The sequence below is a fragment of the Plectrocnemia conspersa genome, unplaced genomic scaffold (genome assembly GCF_051122295.1).
Source record: "Plectrocnemia conspersa isolate PC_06_02 unplaced genomic scaffold, ASM5112229v1 ptg000013l, whole genome shotgun sequence".
Classification (NCBI taxonomy): domain Eukaryota; kingdom Metazoa; phylum Arthropoda; class Insecta; order Trichoptera; family Polycentropodidae; genus Plectrocnemia; species Plectrocnemia conspersa.
In genome coordinates this window covers 21435854-21449521 of record NW_028277177.1, presented here as the reverse complement: position 1 = coordinate 21449521, position 13668 = coordinate 21435854, and the positions used below count along the sequence as shown (strand labels likewise).

Below are 13668 nucleotides of genomic sequence, written 5' to 3'. Positions count from 1 at the left end.
GTGATATGAAAATAAACACAAATCAGATTAAACTCGAAATCGGACAAGCCCCGAAAAACCTGAACCAGAGACCGTTATGGTCCGAATCGCATATGCCACAAATCCAATTATAACCTGTTATTTAATGCGTATTACTATTTATGTTTATAAGTAAAATATAAAAATAAATTACAGTAAATGCAAATAAATATCTGAGTTTAGTAGCATAAAATTTTAAATTTTAAAAATGATTTTTTTTTATTCATAACAATTTTCACGACACACTAACGATTATTGAAAATGCATCTAAAAAAAGCTGCGCAATGAGAAAATGTTATCAGCACAAGTTGCACCGGCCTGACTTGATCAAATATTATTCGCTGAAGAAAGCTCATGCAATATAAGTGTTCATTAACACGTACCAGTTGCTAAATTTGCATATGCATTTGATCAATTTCAGCGACGACGTTGCGCTGGCTAAACAATGACGAACAGGTCGAGCATAATGTTATTGTTTTAAATGGCGTAGAAGCCTTATTACGAAGGCCGCACACGTTCGCACGATACGGCTTTTCTACGTCTTAATTATATTAACCCGTTAGCGCAGAGCGTTCTATAAAAAGGACACCTAATTTAATCTCTAAATAAGTATTAACAGACGCTAATACTAGAAGACGCTCTTGCATTGTTCAAAATATCTGGATTACGAATAGTTTTTCAATTTGTATTAACGTTATAATTGATGAAGTAGGTGGTAGGACACTTTTGAAATGTCACACATATAGAAACGTGACGCGGATGACCCCGGCACTATCGTAAAACAAACTGACCCGGGATGTTTGGATTTAAAAAGTAAAAATTTTAGTTGCTAACACAGCTATTGTAAACAGATTCACGTTGTCGATAACGTCGACAACGTGAATCCCAAAGGGGGAGAAAAACGAGGACGTGATAGCAAAAATCGCTAATCAAACACATGCTGTGTTTATTTATACCATTCCGAGTGTGATGCGATAAACACACACGCACATGGTGTATTCTATGTGTGGATAGAGAGAAAAAACGATCAAAAAATCGAGCACCTGTGAAACAAAAAAAAAACAACTGCGCAGCAGAATCGTCGAAGGTCACAACGTCCTGGTAAAATAAAAATTAGGAGCTACTCTATAGATTCATGCACAAGTGTATGCATATGATGCAATAATATCGTCTTCTGAAGTGTGTATCTATTCCAATTGTACATACAAATAAAACCTGAAATCGATTGTAAATTTCTCATCTACACTGTAAACAAGTTATTTTTATTCTGATGTAAAACATGTATGCTATTTCAACTATAACGTATAAAAAAAACAGTTGGTTCAACAACTTGAAGGAGGCGTAGTGACCTATAAAAATATTTGACTAAAATATGTTTATCTTCATGGAAATGTTCTAATAATACAAACTGTTTGAAAATCAAAATTGACAATCGATTATCGTTCGTGATTATTACGGTAAATGGCATAACACATATTTACAATAGCAACATATAGATACGCGGAGAGATAAAGGTAGTTACATAAATAACAAAATGATCGGATTTAATAATATGTTGTCAGAAAGTTAACCTTTGAAATTTAACTATTGCAAGCACATAGATAAGCATTTGAGATAACAAAACTAGAAAAACAATTTGCGATTAATCTTATATGGAGACATCAACATTAATCTATAATAATAGTTAAAACTATTATATACCTACTATAAAAATAATATATGACTATATTTAGAGGATTTTTTTTATTTTAGGATGTGAACATCTGCATATTGTACTTATGCATTTGTGATTATAACTTAATTCCATTTCGAGTAAAGTAATGTAATGAAATAGAGCAACAAATTAAATTGCAAAAATTTAAAACAACTTTGTGTCAGAATAAATATTAAAAAGTTAGAAAAAAATATAAGATGATCAGAATTTACATATATATATAGAACCATCATGTGACTTAAAAATATTAAGTATGACATTTATAAATATGATAATTTATTTTAGATATATCTCGTTCGCGCCAAAACTGTTAAGACAGGTTAGGTGCGAGCGAGAGTTGGTCTGAACATTGCACGCCCCAGGAATAACTCTCAACGAATCGAATATATATGACGCGAAGCGGGAATAACGACAGACCGGCGGCGGAGAGCACGCTTGATTTGTTGTACATACTTACTCCATTCATAAAAATGTGACTGCTTTAAACGTGTAAGTTTAAATGAAACTTTCTACAAATATTTATTAATTTATTTCACTACTTCAAGAGTGTCATGCGAATTGTGTGAATGTTCATGCAAAAATTGTATTCAAGCAACGAACGGAGCAGGAATAACGACTGAGCGGCGGCGTAGAGCACGCTTGGCTTGTTGGGCTTAAAACACCTTGACCGTGTATTATTATGTTGACCATCTATCAACATAAAACTGACATTGAGATTAAAATACAGAGCATATAATATAAATACTGACTAAAAAAATTATTTTGACCATCAGTAAAAATTACCATTTAATATGTGGTCTTACATATAATGCTAAATATTACTGCAATTATATAAGAAACAACACGGTATTTCAAAAATCAATGGTCTTGTCTCCGCTTTCGATTGAATATTACTTAATAATGGCACGTTGCTCCCCCTATTCATGCTATGGAAATCATCTATAAAATATCAAATATTTTTTTTAAAAGAATCTTTTAAAAGCAACACTGTAAAATGTGATATTTCATAGTTTTCAGAACATATAGTGAGCACGTAGATGGATTAAACATGTTGCACGTGAAAAGAACAGAAGATAGGATAAACACAAATAAATCTAGAAATAATCACACAACGATCTAAACTGGAGTACTTCGGCTAAGTAATACAAGATACTTCAGCTGATATTGAAAGGGAAAATAGAAGGAAAATGGCATGGTTTAGTAACATCCTAAATGGATGGATCAAGCTCAGCCGATGTTTAATATAAAAAGTTCGTCCAACTCATCTTTGAGTAAATAATGGTTAAGATTACGACGCTTTTATATTTATTTTCAGACAAAGAAAGAAGCCAGACTCTGACGTTTCTCCATTCAAATTCTTCGCAGAATGAAAACGAACCTACGAATAGTTGATACGATCTAGTTCTAGTTGCAAAAATGTTGACAGCACGTGCTGCTCAAGTATGCACGAGCAGACAATGCGACGACGCCTAAATTAGATCTGGCCGTTCAGACTCGTTTTTTCGCACGTGCCAATCTTAGTGAAATTACGTGGAAAACATGGCATTATATAGGTGACTCTATTGCGGCCGCTTGGCTCGGAGAAGAGTAGGCACGCGCCGAGCACGACTCGCACATGCACTCGCCGCGTGCAACTCCAATTTGCGATGGATGAACGCCAGATTCGGATACGTAAGTACATGCATCGTGCACATATTGTAGTATGCACACTTGCAATTTTAATCATCGATACGGAAGCGAAATTGGACTGAGTCACGCTTCAGGCGATAGCTAGGGTCACCAGCTGACCCGAAGCGTTATCGATAACCCAGAGAGAATTGCCGTCAATCGACAAATTGAGATTCGCCTTGAACTTCAATATTAAAAGTGAGAATTCGGATGCGGGACGGAAGTGTTTTTTTCTCTCTATCGATCGAAATATCATTAAGTAACAATATATCACGGTTATGGTGCGTGATTGTCAATGGACGGTATTGCATCTAACTGGCGTTTATTATGTATGCCGCTGCATTTGATCGGGTTAATTATTATTGAATCGAAGTTCAGAACGCGACCTTGACACTTTTTAATTGCTTCCATTGTCCAGCATTCAGTATGACAATTGAAGAACAATGTTCGATCATTACGATAAGTGAGTATCCTAACCTTTTTTTAGTTATACAAATATAAGATAAAAAAAACTATTCACAAAAAAAAACAGTTCCGTATCACAACCGAGGTTAGAGGTGACTTAAATTTAACATATATTTCAAAGAATGTCAAAAATAATGATTACACGCGAGTCAATAGTTCATGAGTTTTCAACTCAATAGAATTTCTGCACCTTTTGGATAAAAAATAAAAAAATATCAAACGCAAAGCTTTTTCTAGAAAGCTCGATCGCAAAAAACGTATGTTTTTTTCAATATGCGAACATATACACCGTCACATCAGATATACTCCCACGAAAGCAATTATATTTCATATTCGAATTCTATAGCAATAAAAAATACATTTCTCCTTTCACTCAAGACGTAAGGTAGCAAGCACATGAACCGGCCCCTAGCTACCCCTTGACCCGATTTATATACATACATATATAAAAATGTATACGGAGTATAATAAATAAATATAGACGATAATAAAAAAATTTCCTTAAGAATTAATTAGGTCAATAAAAAAGTAAGCCGCGTGGCGAGAAATTTGTGTTTTTTTTTTAAGAAAATAAATTATTTTGTTGGGACGATTTTTCTTTGCAAATTATTTAATTGCATGCATTACCACATTTTTTTCCTTTAGCTGCCGACCAACTTATAAACAAACTGTGCAATGATAAAATCTCGACTGTTATAATAAAAAAATCTCTAATTATAACAGAAAACTATAGTAGCTATGTTTGTAATTTTAAAATCTTCATTGTGTTGTCTATTGATTGTATTTAAAAAAAAATCAGTATTCTAAAGATGCCAAGTAATATCCCATTATAAAGAAGGTTTAAGATAACGACAGATTGCAAAAAAATCGAAGTTTCAAGACACGCAATGAAACATATTATCAAAAAAATTGCAGAAACAGGTCCATTTAAAGACAAAAAAATGGTGCAAGGGCAAAAACGACTGATGAAGATGCAGCCAAGTATTTAAAAATAACAAGCCTTAGAAATAAAAAAATATCTTCTACAGAAATGGTTGAAGATCTTCGTTCGGTACCTGCTTAAAATGGAACTTTTAATCCCTTTTAAGGCACCTGCTAAATATGGTATTAATGGAGGATATTTAGCTCTCCTGTTGAATAGATATAGACATAAACACAAATGAATTATTCTCAGGAAGAATTATTATTTTTAATAACAAGCAATTAAAAGTTTGGGGTCGGTCGGTCGTAATATGCATTTTTTCGTATAATTTCGAAGAAAGTCCAGTAAGTCATAAAAATACCGAAAAATTACTGCTCTTATGTTTTAAACAGTTGTGTTGATTGTTCAACAACACGAAAAAAATGTTTGGTAATAAAAACCAGAATTGTTGTGATGATATTATTTAAATAATATTACTGAATCAGGATGCCCAAAACTTTTGCACAGTAATGTATATTTTCTAGCGCGTTCAGTTTAAAACGGTCATTCCATCGCGGAAATGCCGCCCCCAAGCAAGTGCACCTCGCGGCACCCCCCTAGCTACGCCACTGTAATAATCCGGCTATTAATTAACAAAAATCGTAAAAAAATGTAGAGGCAAGGTATTTTTTTGGTTCCGTACATTAAATATCTAACAAAACATGTCGCATCCTGACTTTGTAAAACTTACACTTTAATTTAGACTGGGTAGACGGAATCGGTACCTCTGACTTAGATTCAAAAGTATGATGCTTGTTTTGTACAAGCTAAACATTTGAAACCGTAAACGAACAAAGGACAACGACTAGATAAAAATAACGTAAATATACACTACCGCCGCATGTGTGAATTGCGGAATTTTGCTAATTTATAGCCAATAGGCGAAAATACAGGTTTGCCGCCTACGTACCAAGAGCTTCATAGCCACAAAGAAGAGCATTATAACCTCTCGGCGGTGCAAGGAAAACGAGTATTAGCTACGATAAATTGCCAACATCAAAAGCCATTGTTTGTCAGCGCCGGATTGTCTTCCGGAAGAAAATGGGAAAATCTTTACGACTTTAATAACGCGGCACTGGAATCTTTTTTAAGCTCTAAAATTGCCTTAATGTCCCATAATAAGTCATAGCATTCTTTAATATACAAAATTGCTCCTTCATGCGGTGAGTGTATCTATTATATGTAGCAGCAACATTCGCCGCGTTTATCTATCCATCTAAATATAAACATTGCTAATCTTGGAGCATTGAAACGTTAACGGTATCGCGCATTTACGGTCGATACGGGCCGATATGGCAGATAGATACACACATCCAAGCAAACAATCGATTTTCGCCTTACAAAGATTGCGAGGCATTGACAGCTAGCTATGTTGTAAATGCGCACTTTTCTTATCGCAAATTTAACGCTTTAGACACGGCGTCGCTGACAGAACTCACCTTATCGGCTGAAAAGTTACTGTCAATCCACCGATGCCGAAGCGTATAGCACTGAAACCGGTTAACAGCGCTCGTTTTGACCCTTTCCAGAAGGAATCGAGGTTACTTCCGCGAATTAGAGTTAATTGAACCGAAAATCCTTCGCCGAGTTTCGGGTTGCCCCACTCTCGAGTACTTTCCAAATCGTTTATTGCCACAATAGCAATCACTAGCTGAAAAACATTCGTATGTTGCAAAAAGATCTGTTGATAAGAATGACTCGTATTATCTGTTGAAGCGCTACTTGCATAAAAATGCGATATAAATACAAACAGGTCCGGTTTTAATGAGTACCAGTACCACGAGCAAGTGTATAACATATCTAATTATTATTATGTATGTATGTAACACATTTTGTCATCACGTATTTATTGATTCTAAAAATATGCAATAGACGTCACAGACAGATTAGCAACATAATTCCAAATTACATCTGTTCATATATATATTTATAATAAAAAACATACTAGATGTAATGAATCATTCCCAAAAATTTGGAGGCAAAACTCTATCGACTATTTATCAATATTATTACAAAAGTTTAACTTATATAAATACACACACATGTAGAAATGTAATACAAAAATAATATTTGCATTATTTATGATTAACGTAATGTATATGCAATATGATTATTGCAATGTAAACAAAACCATTAAAATAAACTGACCTCAACAATCATAAATTTTGAGTGTATAATTTTTATTTTATATAATATATTCACGTATTATTTACAAAACTAAATAAAATTAAAATAACTTTATATTAAAAATGATAATGAAGTACTTTTTTTTAAATAATTACAAAAAGAGAATACAATTTAATTATTACGTCAAACAACGTAATAATATCTATATTTTGCTACACGTATATGCATGTGTGCATTTTAATGTTATTATAACTATATTGTCGGAACTTTTACACACAACATTAGCTTCCCGTCGATATATCAACGGGTCCTATGCTAGTAATATATAAATATATATACCTAAAGGTTGTGGCAAAGTCAACTCATATGCCAGTTTCTCAAACCTTTATCTGCATATAATAATTGTCATAGCTGTTTACATAGCTTCATGCATTTAGTATGTAAATAAATAATATAGCTAATATTCCACATTATTATTGAAAGTGTAAACGCTATTGAAAACCATCTCTTCGAATCTCTAACTGAACCGAAAACTCATAAGGGGGTCGACGTCAATAGTGAGAGGTAATTTGCACTACAGCTATTCAAATTTGATTAATCTCTCATCTGCGTAAACAGTCACTCTAGAAATAGACCTCGACTGAACCAAAAAAGAGTGACATAAAAAAAACTAGATGTATTACTCAAAGATCGCGGGGTCGATCGGCAAACTTTAATCATACACTCATTGTGTTTTTGCAAAAATTACGCAAAAAGCGTCTCAATGTGACAACGAGCGTTGATAGTTAATTATAGGCGGACTTTAGAACCGGCGAATCTGTGTATACGTATGTACATAGACGATACATACCTGCAAAAAACAACTTTTTGTAAATTGTTTTAAATTTGTTAACTAATTTTTAGTGCTGATAAAAATGTAAGGTTATTTCACAAAAATTTAATAAAAGATTAAAAAATGACATTTTAAGATATTTGTGTTTTAATGTTGACACTCAATATATATGTACTAGAGATACACAAATATGAAAACTAAAATCATTAAGAAAGTTTCCAATCGATACAAAAAAAAATACATTTTCTCTTGCAAACTTGCTGAGGATCATCCCTTTTCAACATCTAACAGTCCGCGATCATGTGTACATTCCATCTTCCCTGGTATCGCATTTCCATCACATTTATGTCTTTGTGAAATCATTCACCTTGCTCCTTCGCTTACCGAACTTTTCAGGAAAGTAGTCCAGATTTGAATGGAGGAAACGTACTTTTAAACACATTACTTCAACAATATACTTGTAGTTTGACTCTTTTTTTATTTCTAAGAAAGTTGATTACAATAATTTTAAATGCTTTCCACGCCTCTTTCTCACTTTTTTTTCATTTTTGTTCAAAATTTTCTGATGTTGGGTGCAACAAAAATGCCTTCCTTCAATTTCGCCTCTGACAAACTAGAGAATTGGTCACAGAAGTACTGAAAACATTTTCCTTCTTTTGGCAAAAATTGTGCCAAATTGTTTCATCAGTGGTGGAAATACAACTTTTTCTGATCAATAAGGTATTCTGCCTCAATGTTTTTGATATAATTTTAAATCGCCACAAATTGTCCATTTAAACATAGAATAAAACTAATTGTTGATGATAAACAAGATCAGTTTTAATTATTGAAAAAAAAATGTCAAAGTTAGAAGTATGATTTGTATAGAAACTGTGCGTGATGGATTAAATCACTATTTACATTCAAGATAACTTTTACATCGCAAGTCTGTACAATAAGTATTTTAGCTATTATAGTTCATTCAGCCAGAGAAAATTTATATAAAGACAATTCTCGGAAAAGCGTCGGCCGTTTTTGGGAACCTTCCAGCGCAAAAAGCTCTTCAAAAATGCGGGTCAAAGCCACGTCCCAATTACTCCAAATATCGTTCTACAGGTCGATGTCGTTAATGTTATTGTACCGCCGCGCGTGAACGTCGACACGTATACGTAACTACGGCGTCGGGAAAGTTGCGAATAAAATGACTCATTGCTCAGACTGACAAATCGGGGAGTCCTCGACCTTCGCGTCGATTTACGTTGACCTTTTTTCCTGGCAGTACTGGGTTCCAAGCAGTGCAGCAGCGCCTGTCTTCCATCACGTACGCTAGTCATTGCATGCTGAATCGCATGCACGCCATTTCTTTGTTACTATCCAAGAGGAACGTTTTGCGCCGGATAAAAAAACGAGTTTCGCTCAATGACATAATAGATCGCAGTGTATTTTTTTTACAATCCACTAAATTTCTCCACAAAATTTTAAAATTTGAATCATGCATGAATGTCACAGTGCTCAATAGCTTTGACTAGTTCCCAAAAAACTTCACAATTTCACTTGCTGGTGTAACAATTTATCAGTGCATGACTAGTCGCTTGATCAACGACAGACCTTCGAATTATGCTCTGAACTAGCATTGACCACATGTGTATGTACATATGTATATAAAAATAAGTAAAAACAATAACGAGTTTTGCACAGTGATAGACAAATGTTTTTACTTAAGCACCTGTTACTAGGCAACGTGTATAAATAATGGGTGAACTTTTAATTGAAAAATAAATACGAAAAACTTCTAACAGCAAACACAATACGTAAGGCTTACCACAAGCCTCTAAATATATGTTGTTGTATTTTATAAAATCGGACAGTATGTTCAACAGATTATTTGCGACTTGATACAAAGAAAGTATGTATTACTAGACACACAATTATTTTTTTGTGAGGTTATGCAGTTATTAATGTCTGCAAAGTTTTGTGAAAGTATGGAACAATTAGTCCTTCATACACAATGATCAGTGTTGAAGATGATTATCGCAATGGAATGTCTGCAAATGCTCTATTACTGAAAAATACATCGATTTGATTCCAAAAAAAACATTTCGCTAGCAGTCACTCATCTTTGCTTGAACGCGATTGGACAGTCAAACTTATTAACAAATACATATCCAATCAAACTTAAATTATGATCATGGCTATTGTTAATAATATAAAAAACCATAACGAATAATGATAAATTGTATAATCTGTTCCAATCAGATAACACGCAAAACAATAAAAAATATTTAAAAATGATAAATCATTCTGGGCGTGATTTCAAGTCGATTATAACATCGAACGGACGACGCGATTTTCTTTTCATTAAGGGCAGAAATTAATGTTTTTTAATTAGTTTCAAAATACTATTGTTTGTGAAACGATCCAAATTTATTTATCAAGGTGAACAGATTTTGAAAATATCAAAGGAGTACACTAAAAATAAAAAGGGCATATTGAAAATTTTTATTCGAGGAAAGATATTGCTACTGGAGCTCAAAACATATCATTTCAGACATTTTTGTTCAAGGAGAACGACTGACACCTTATCTAAATATACGTATATTTTCATGGTCACTAAAATCTAGCATCCTACGTCAAGAATTCAAGGGCTAACATTCGATTCATACTAATAATTCAAATTAGACTAATAAACTATGTTTGATTTTAATCAAATTTAATTCAAGACATCTGGGCCCATGTCACTTTATTTTGGAACGAAAATGGAACACTGCTGCCGGATTACATTTTCAACACGTTATTTTTTTATCTATAGATGGTAATATTTACATTTATAATTATTTTGATAGCGTGAAAAAATGTAAAATTTTATCAAAACATTTCAAATTCGGCGAAAATGCATGATAAAAATAAGCAAATGCACTCAAAGCCTTAACTGATGTTGTTATCCAATATTATTGCTCAAAATATTTTAATAAGATAGTTTATTAGAATTTAACAGATATTGTATTACAGAGTATAATCTATATATTTTATATGATTGAACTATGTTTTGGAGCTTGCATTCGTTTGACAGAATGACAGATCCATGAATCAAGTACAAATTAGTCCATATTTAGATTTGATCAAAAAGGACAATGTCGTTTGCGACGTTTCGCAATTGAATCCGACGACAGTCGGACTTTGGACTGTGGGCGAAAATCAATTCTAAGGTAAAGAGCTCGACGCACGTGAGCTAATAACGATAAAGTAAGGTGCGTTGACAGAGTTGGCTTTTATCACGTTTCAGCACCGAGTCGCTGGTTTGCCGTCGGACTTTGGACCCGACGTTCTTGCTCAACATTCAAAGTGTATTTTTTCCTTTCGAGATCGGCAAGCGACAAATTCGACACATGTCTCTTTTGGTTGGGTGATAAGAAAAAACATCGTTCCAGGTAAGTCAGGAATGTTTGTAAACAAGCCGAGGAAGCGGATGGAATCGTTTATGCAAATCTAACAATCGTTTGCACACATTGACTTGATAAAAAGAGCAAAGGTTCGGCATTGAATTAAACAACATAATATACGATCGATGTTCAATGGCTCTGGGGGTCAATGTCGCAATTGTTTATGAATTTCACCTAGCTGAAAAAAATCCGGAACAAAGCAGAATATGAATTTGGAATTTGAGTTTTTTATAATAGTTAACTGTGTGTTCAAACTTCAAACGTACCCATATTTGGAGCAACGCCAATAGATTATTTAATAGTATTCTAACGCTAAACAAGTGCTTTAAGTAAACCAATAAACGATTATATAGTACATATATACATTAGCTTGCGTTCAAGTATGAACTCGACGTAAATGTGGACGCTCCTTATAAATTAGTATGAAATAATAAAACAATTTAATAGGAGGGATCGCACTCTTTGCTTGATTAATCATCATGGTTTATGGTAAACTTAGAAGCTATCAAGACGTTGATTTACGACGAGACATAGTTCCTATATATGTACATATATGCCTCTCAATAAATTATTATGTATAATGCCTTCTGCTAATTAAGGTAATAATTTACATACGTCATAATATAAATATTTGAATTCAAGTGTAGACTATGCTCAGAATTTTGAACGGAATTATTCATTGTTTTTCGTATAAAATGTCACGAATACATAATAAAATACGCATTTGGCGACCCCATTGCGGTTGCCATAATCAAACTTACATGAGAACGCTTGAATACATTTTAATCAATATTCGACAAATAAGTCGTGTATGTATTATGTTGATATGCTCCGATTTATATGACATTTTTAGATAGTTTATAATCGACCTTTGTAGTCGCCAAATCATTGATATGTAACCCTAGATAATTGTTAGCTAAAGTTATTTACAAATTCGGAATTCTATTATTTCTAAATTATCTATAGTTGTGATAAGATTGATGCTGATAAGTTTATTAGTTTATTTATTAATTGGAACATACATTATTCTAAAACAGAATCCTTCATTTTCTCCGAACGGTGATGATTTTTTACACAATTCCGTTATGAAATTTGAAATAATATATTCTGTTAATCACAAGAGAGGAAATGGATAAATTTAACGAAGTAACGCAATTAGATATTTGTTGCGAAATATTATGTATTTCCTCAATTATGATATATTGTGTTATGACATTAAGCAGGCTAATATTAACATAATACATAAGATAATTTCTTTATTACAAATCACATTATATGCTTCGATTTACGCGATATTTCCTGGAACGTATGTATGTTGCAAACAATGGCTTTAAAACATGCGTCCAAGGACGTATAAAATATTATATAGTTAATAAGATTAAATAAACATAAAAAAGCTTGTTTACGTTTCATTGCATCTTCAGTTTTTTTTTATCTCAGATAAGATTTTTATATGTATTATACATTATTCTGCCATACAAATAAAAGGTAGTTGAATGATTGTAGCTATCTGCATCTTTTGAGTTACCATCGATCATTACAAATTATTACAAACATTTTTTTGTAATGTTGTAATAAACACGTCGTTGGTATTACTTTGTAATGAAGAGTTCAAATATCAAATAATAAACGATCAATTATTCTAATACAGTGTAATCTCAGTATAGCGAAGCTCACGGGACCGAAGAAAAAAGTTCGCTATACTAAAAAATCGTTATATTGAATGAAAGGTATTTTTACCATATTACTGCAGCATCAAAATAACCTCATACGAGATGTAAAGATTGTTTTTTGTCTATTTTTAAAGATATTGTAATGAGCGCAATAAAATTTGTTAAAAAAAAAATTTGAGGATCGGTGAAACACCTTGAATGTCGCTTGTGGACACATCGAACTGAATTCGGAGAAATATTGTGTCAAGCTGTAACGTCATTCTTAAATTCGGATCGAAATATTTCGTTATACTGAGATCATTCTTCGTTACAATGAAAACATTTTATATGAAAGTTTTTCTGAGAAAAGTTGAAGCTTCGTTATACTGAGAATTTCGTTATTTAAGTATTCGTTACAAAGGGATTTTACTGTATATGTATTCCAAAGCTTATGAAGAATCGAAAAATACAATTTGAATAACGAATATAGGTTCATACGCACATATTTATAAGTGTTTCAAACTGTTTTTATTGTAATTAATTATTTCAGCTGCTAAAGAAAATCGGTATGCTTAAAAAAACATTACCATAATTAATTACTTTATTCGTATTGATTTAAAAGAGTACACGGCTGCACTATACTATCGATCAGTTGTTGTAAATAAACAAAGACGTATACTGCAACACGACAATGCATGACACGCAACACAAAGACATGCCTCTTCGTAAGTTTTTACGGCAATTGAACATATCCTAATTAGTTATTAATTAGTACTTCTAATGCATGTAAACTATTTTTATTATTATAATCG

At 32.8% G+C, this 13668-nt stretch overlaps 1 protein-coding gene and 2 long non-coding RNA genes across 3 annotated transcripts in view; 1 reads left to right on the top strand and 2 right to left on the bottom strand.

Annotated features, from left to right (window-relative positions):
- dnr1 (E3 ubiquitin-protein ligase defense repressor 1) overlaps nucleotides 1-13668 on the bottom strand; it is a 28985-nt gene that overhangs the window by 4680 nt on the left and 10637 nt on the right. The gene's annotated exons all lie outside the window — the stretch shown is intronic.
- LOC148227563 (uncharacterized) lies at nucleotides 4444-6771 on the bottom strand. The gene is made up of 2 exons (XR_015811897.1): nucleotides 5552-6771; nucleotides 4444-5498 (listed from the first exon to the last, which is right to left on the bottom strand). It is a non-coding gene; the product is annotated as an uncharacterized LOC148227563 (long non-coding RNA).
- LOC148227562 (uncharacterized) lies at nucleotides 9059-13642 on the top strand. Its single transcript, XR_015811896.1, has 3 exons — nucleotides 9059-10970; nucleotides 11048-11192; nucleotides 13407-13642. It is a non-coding gene; the product is annotated as an uncharacterized LOC148227562 (long non-coding RNA).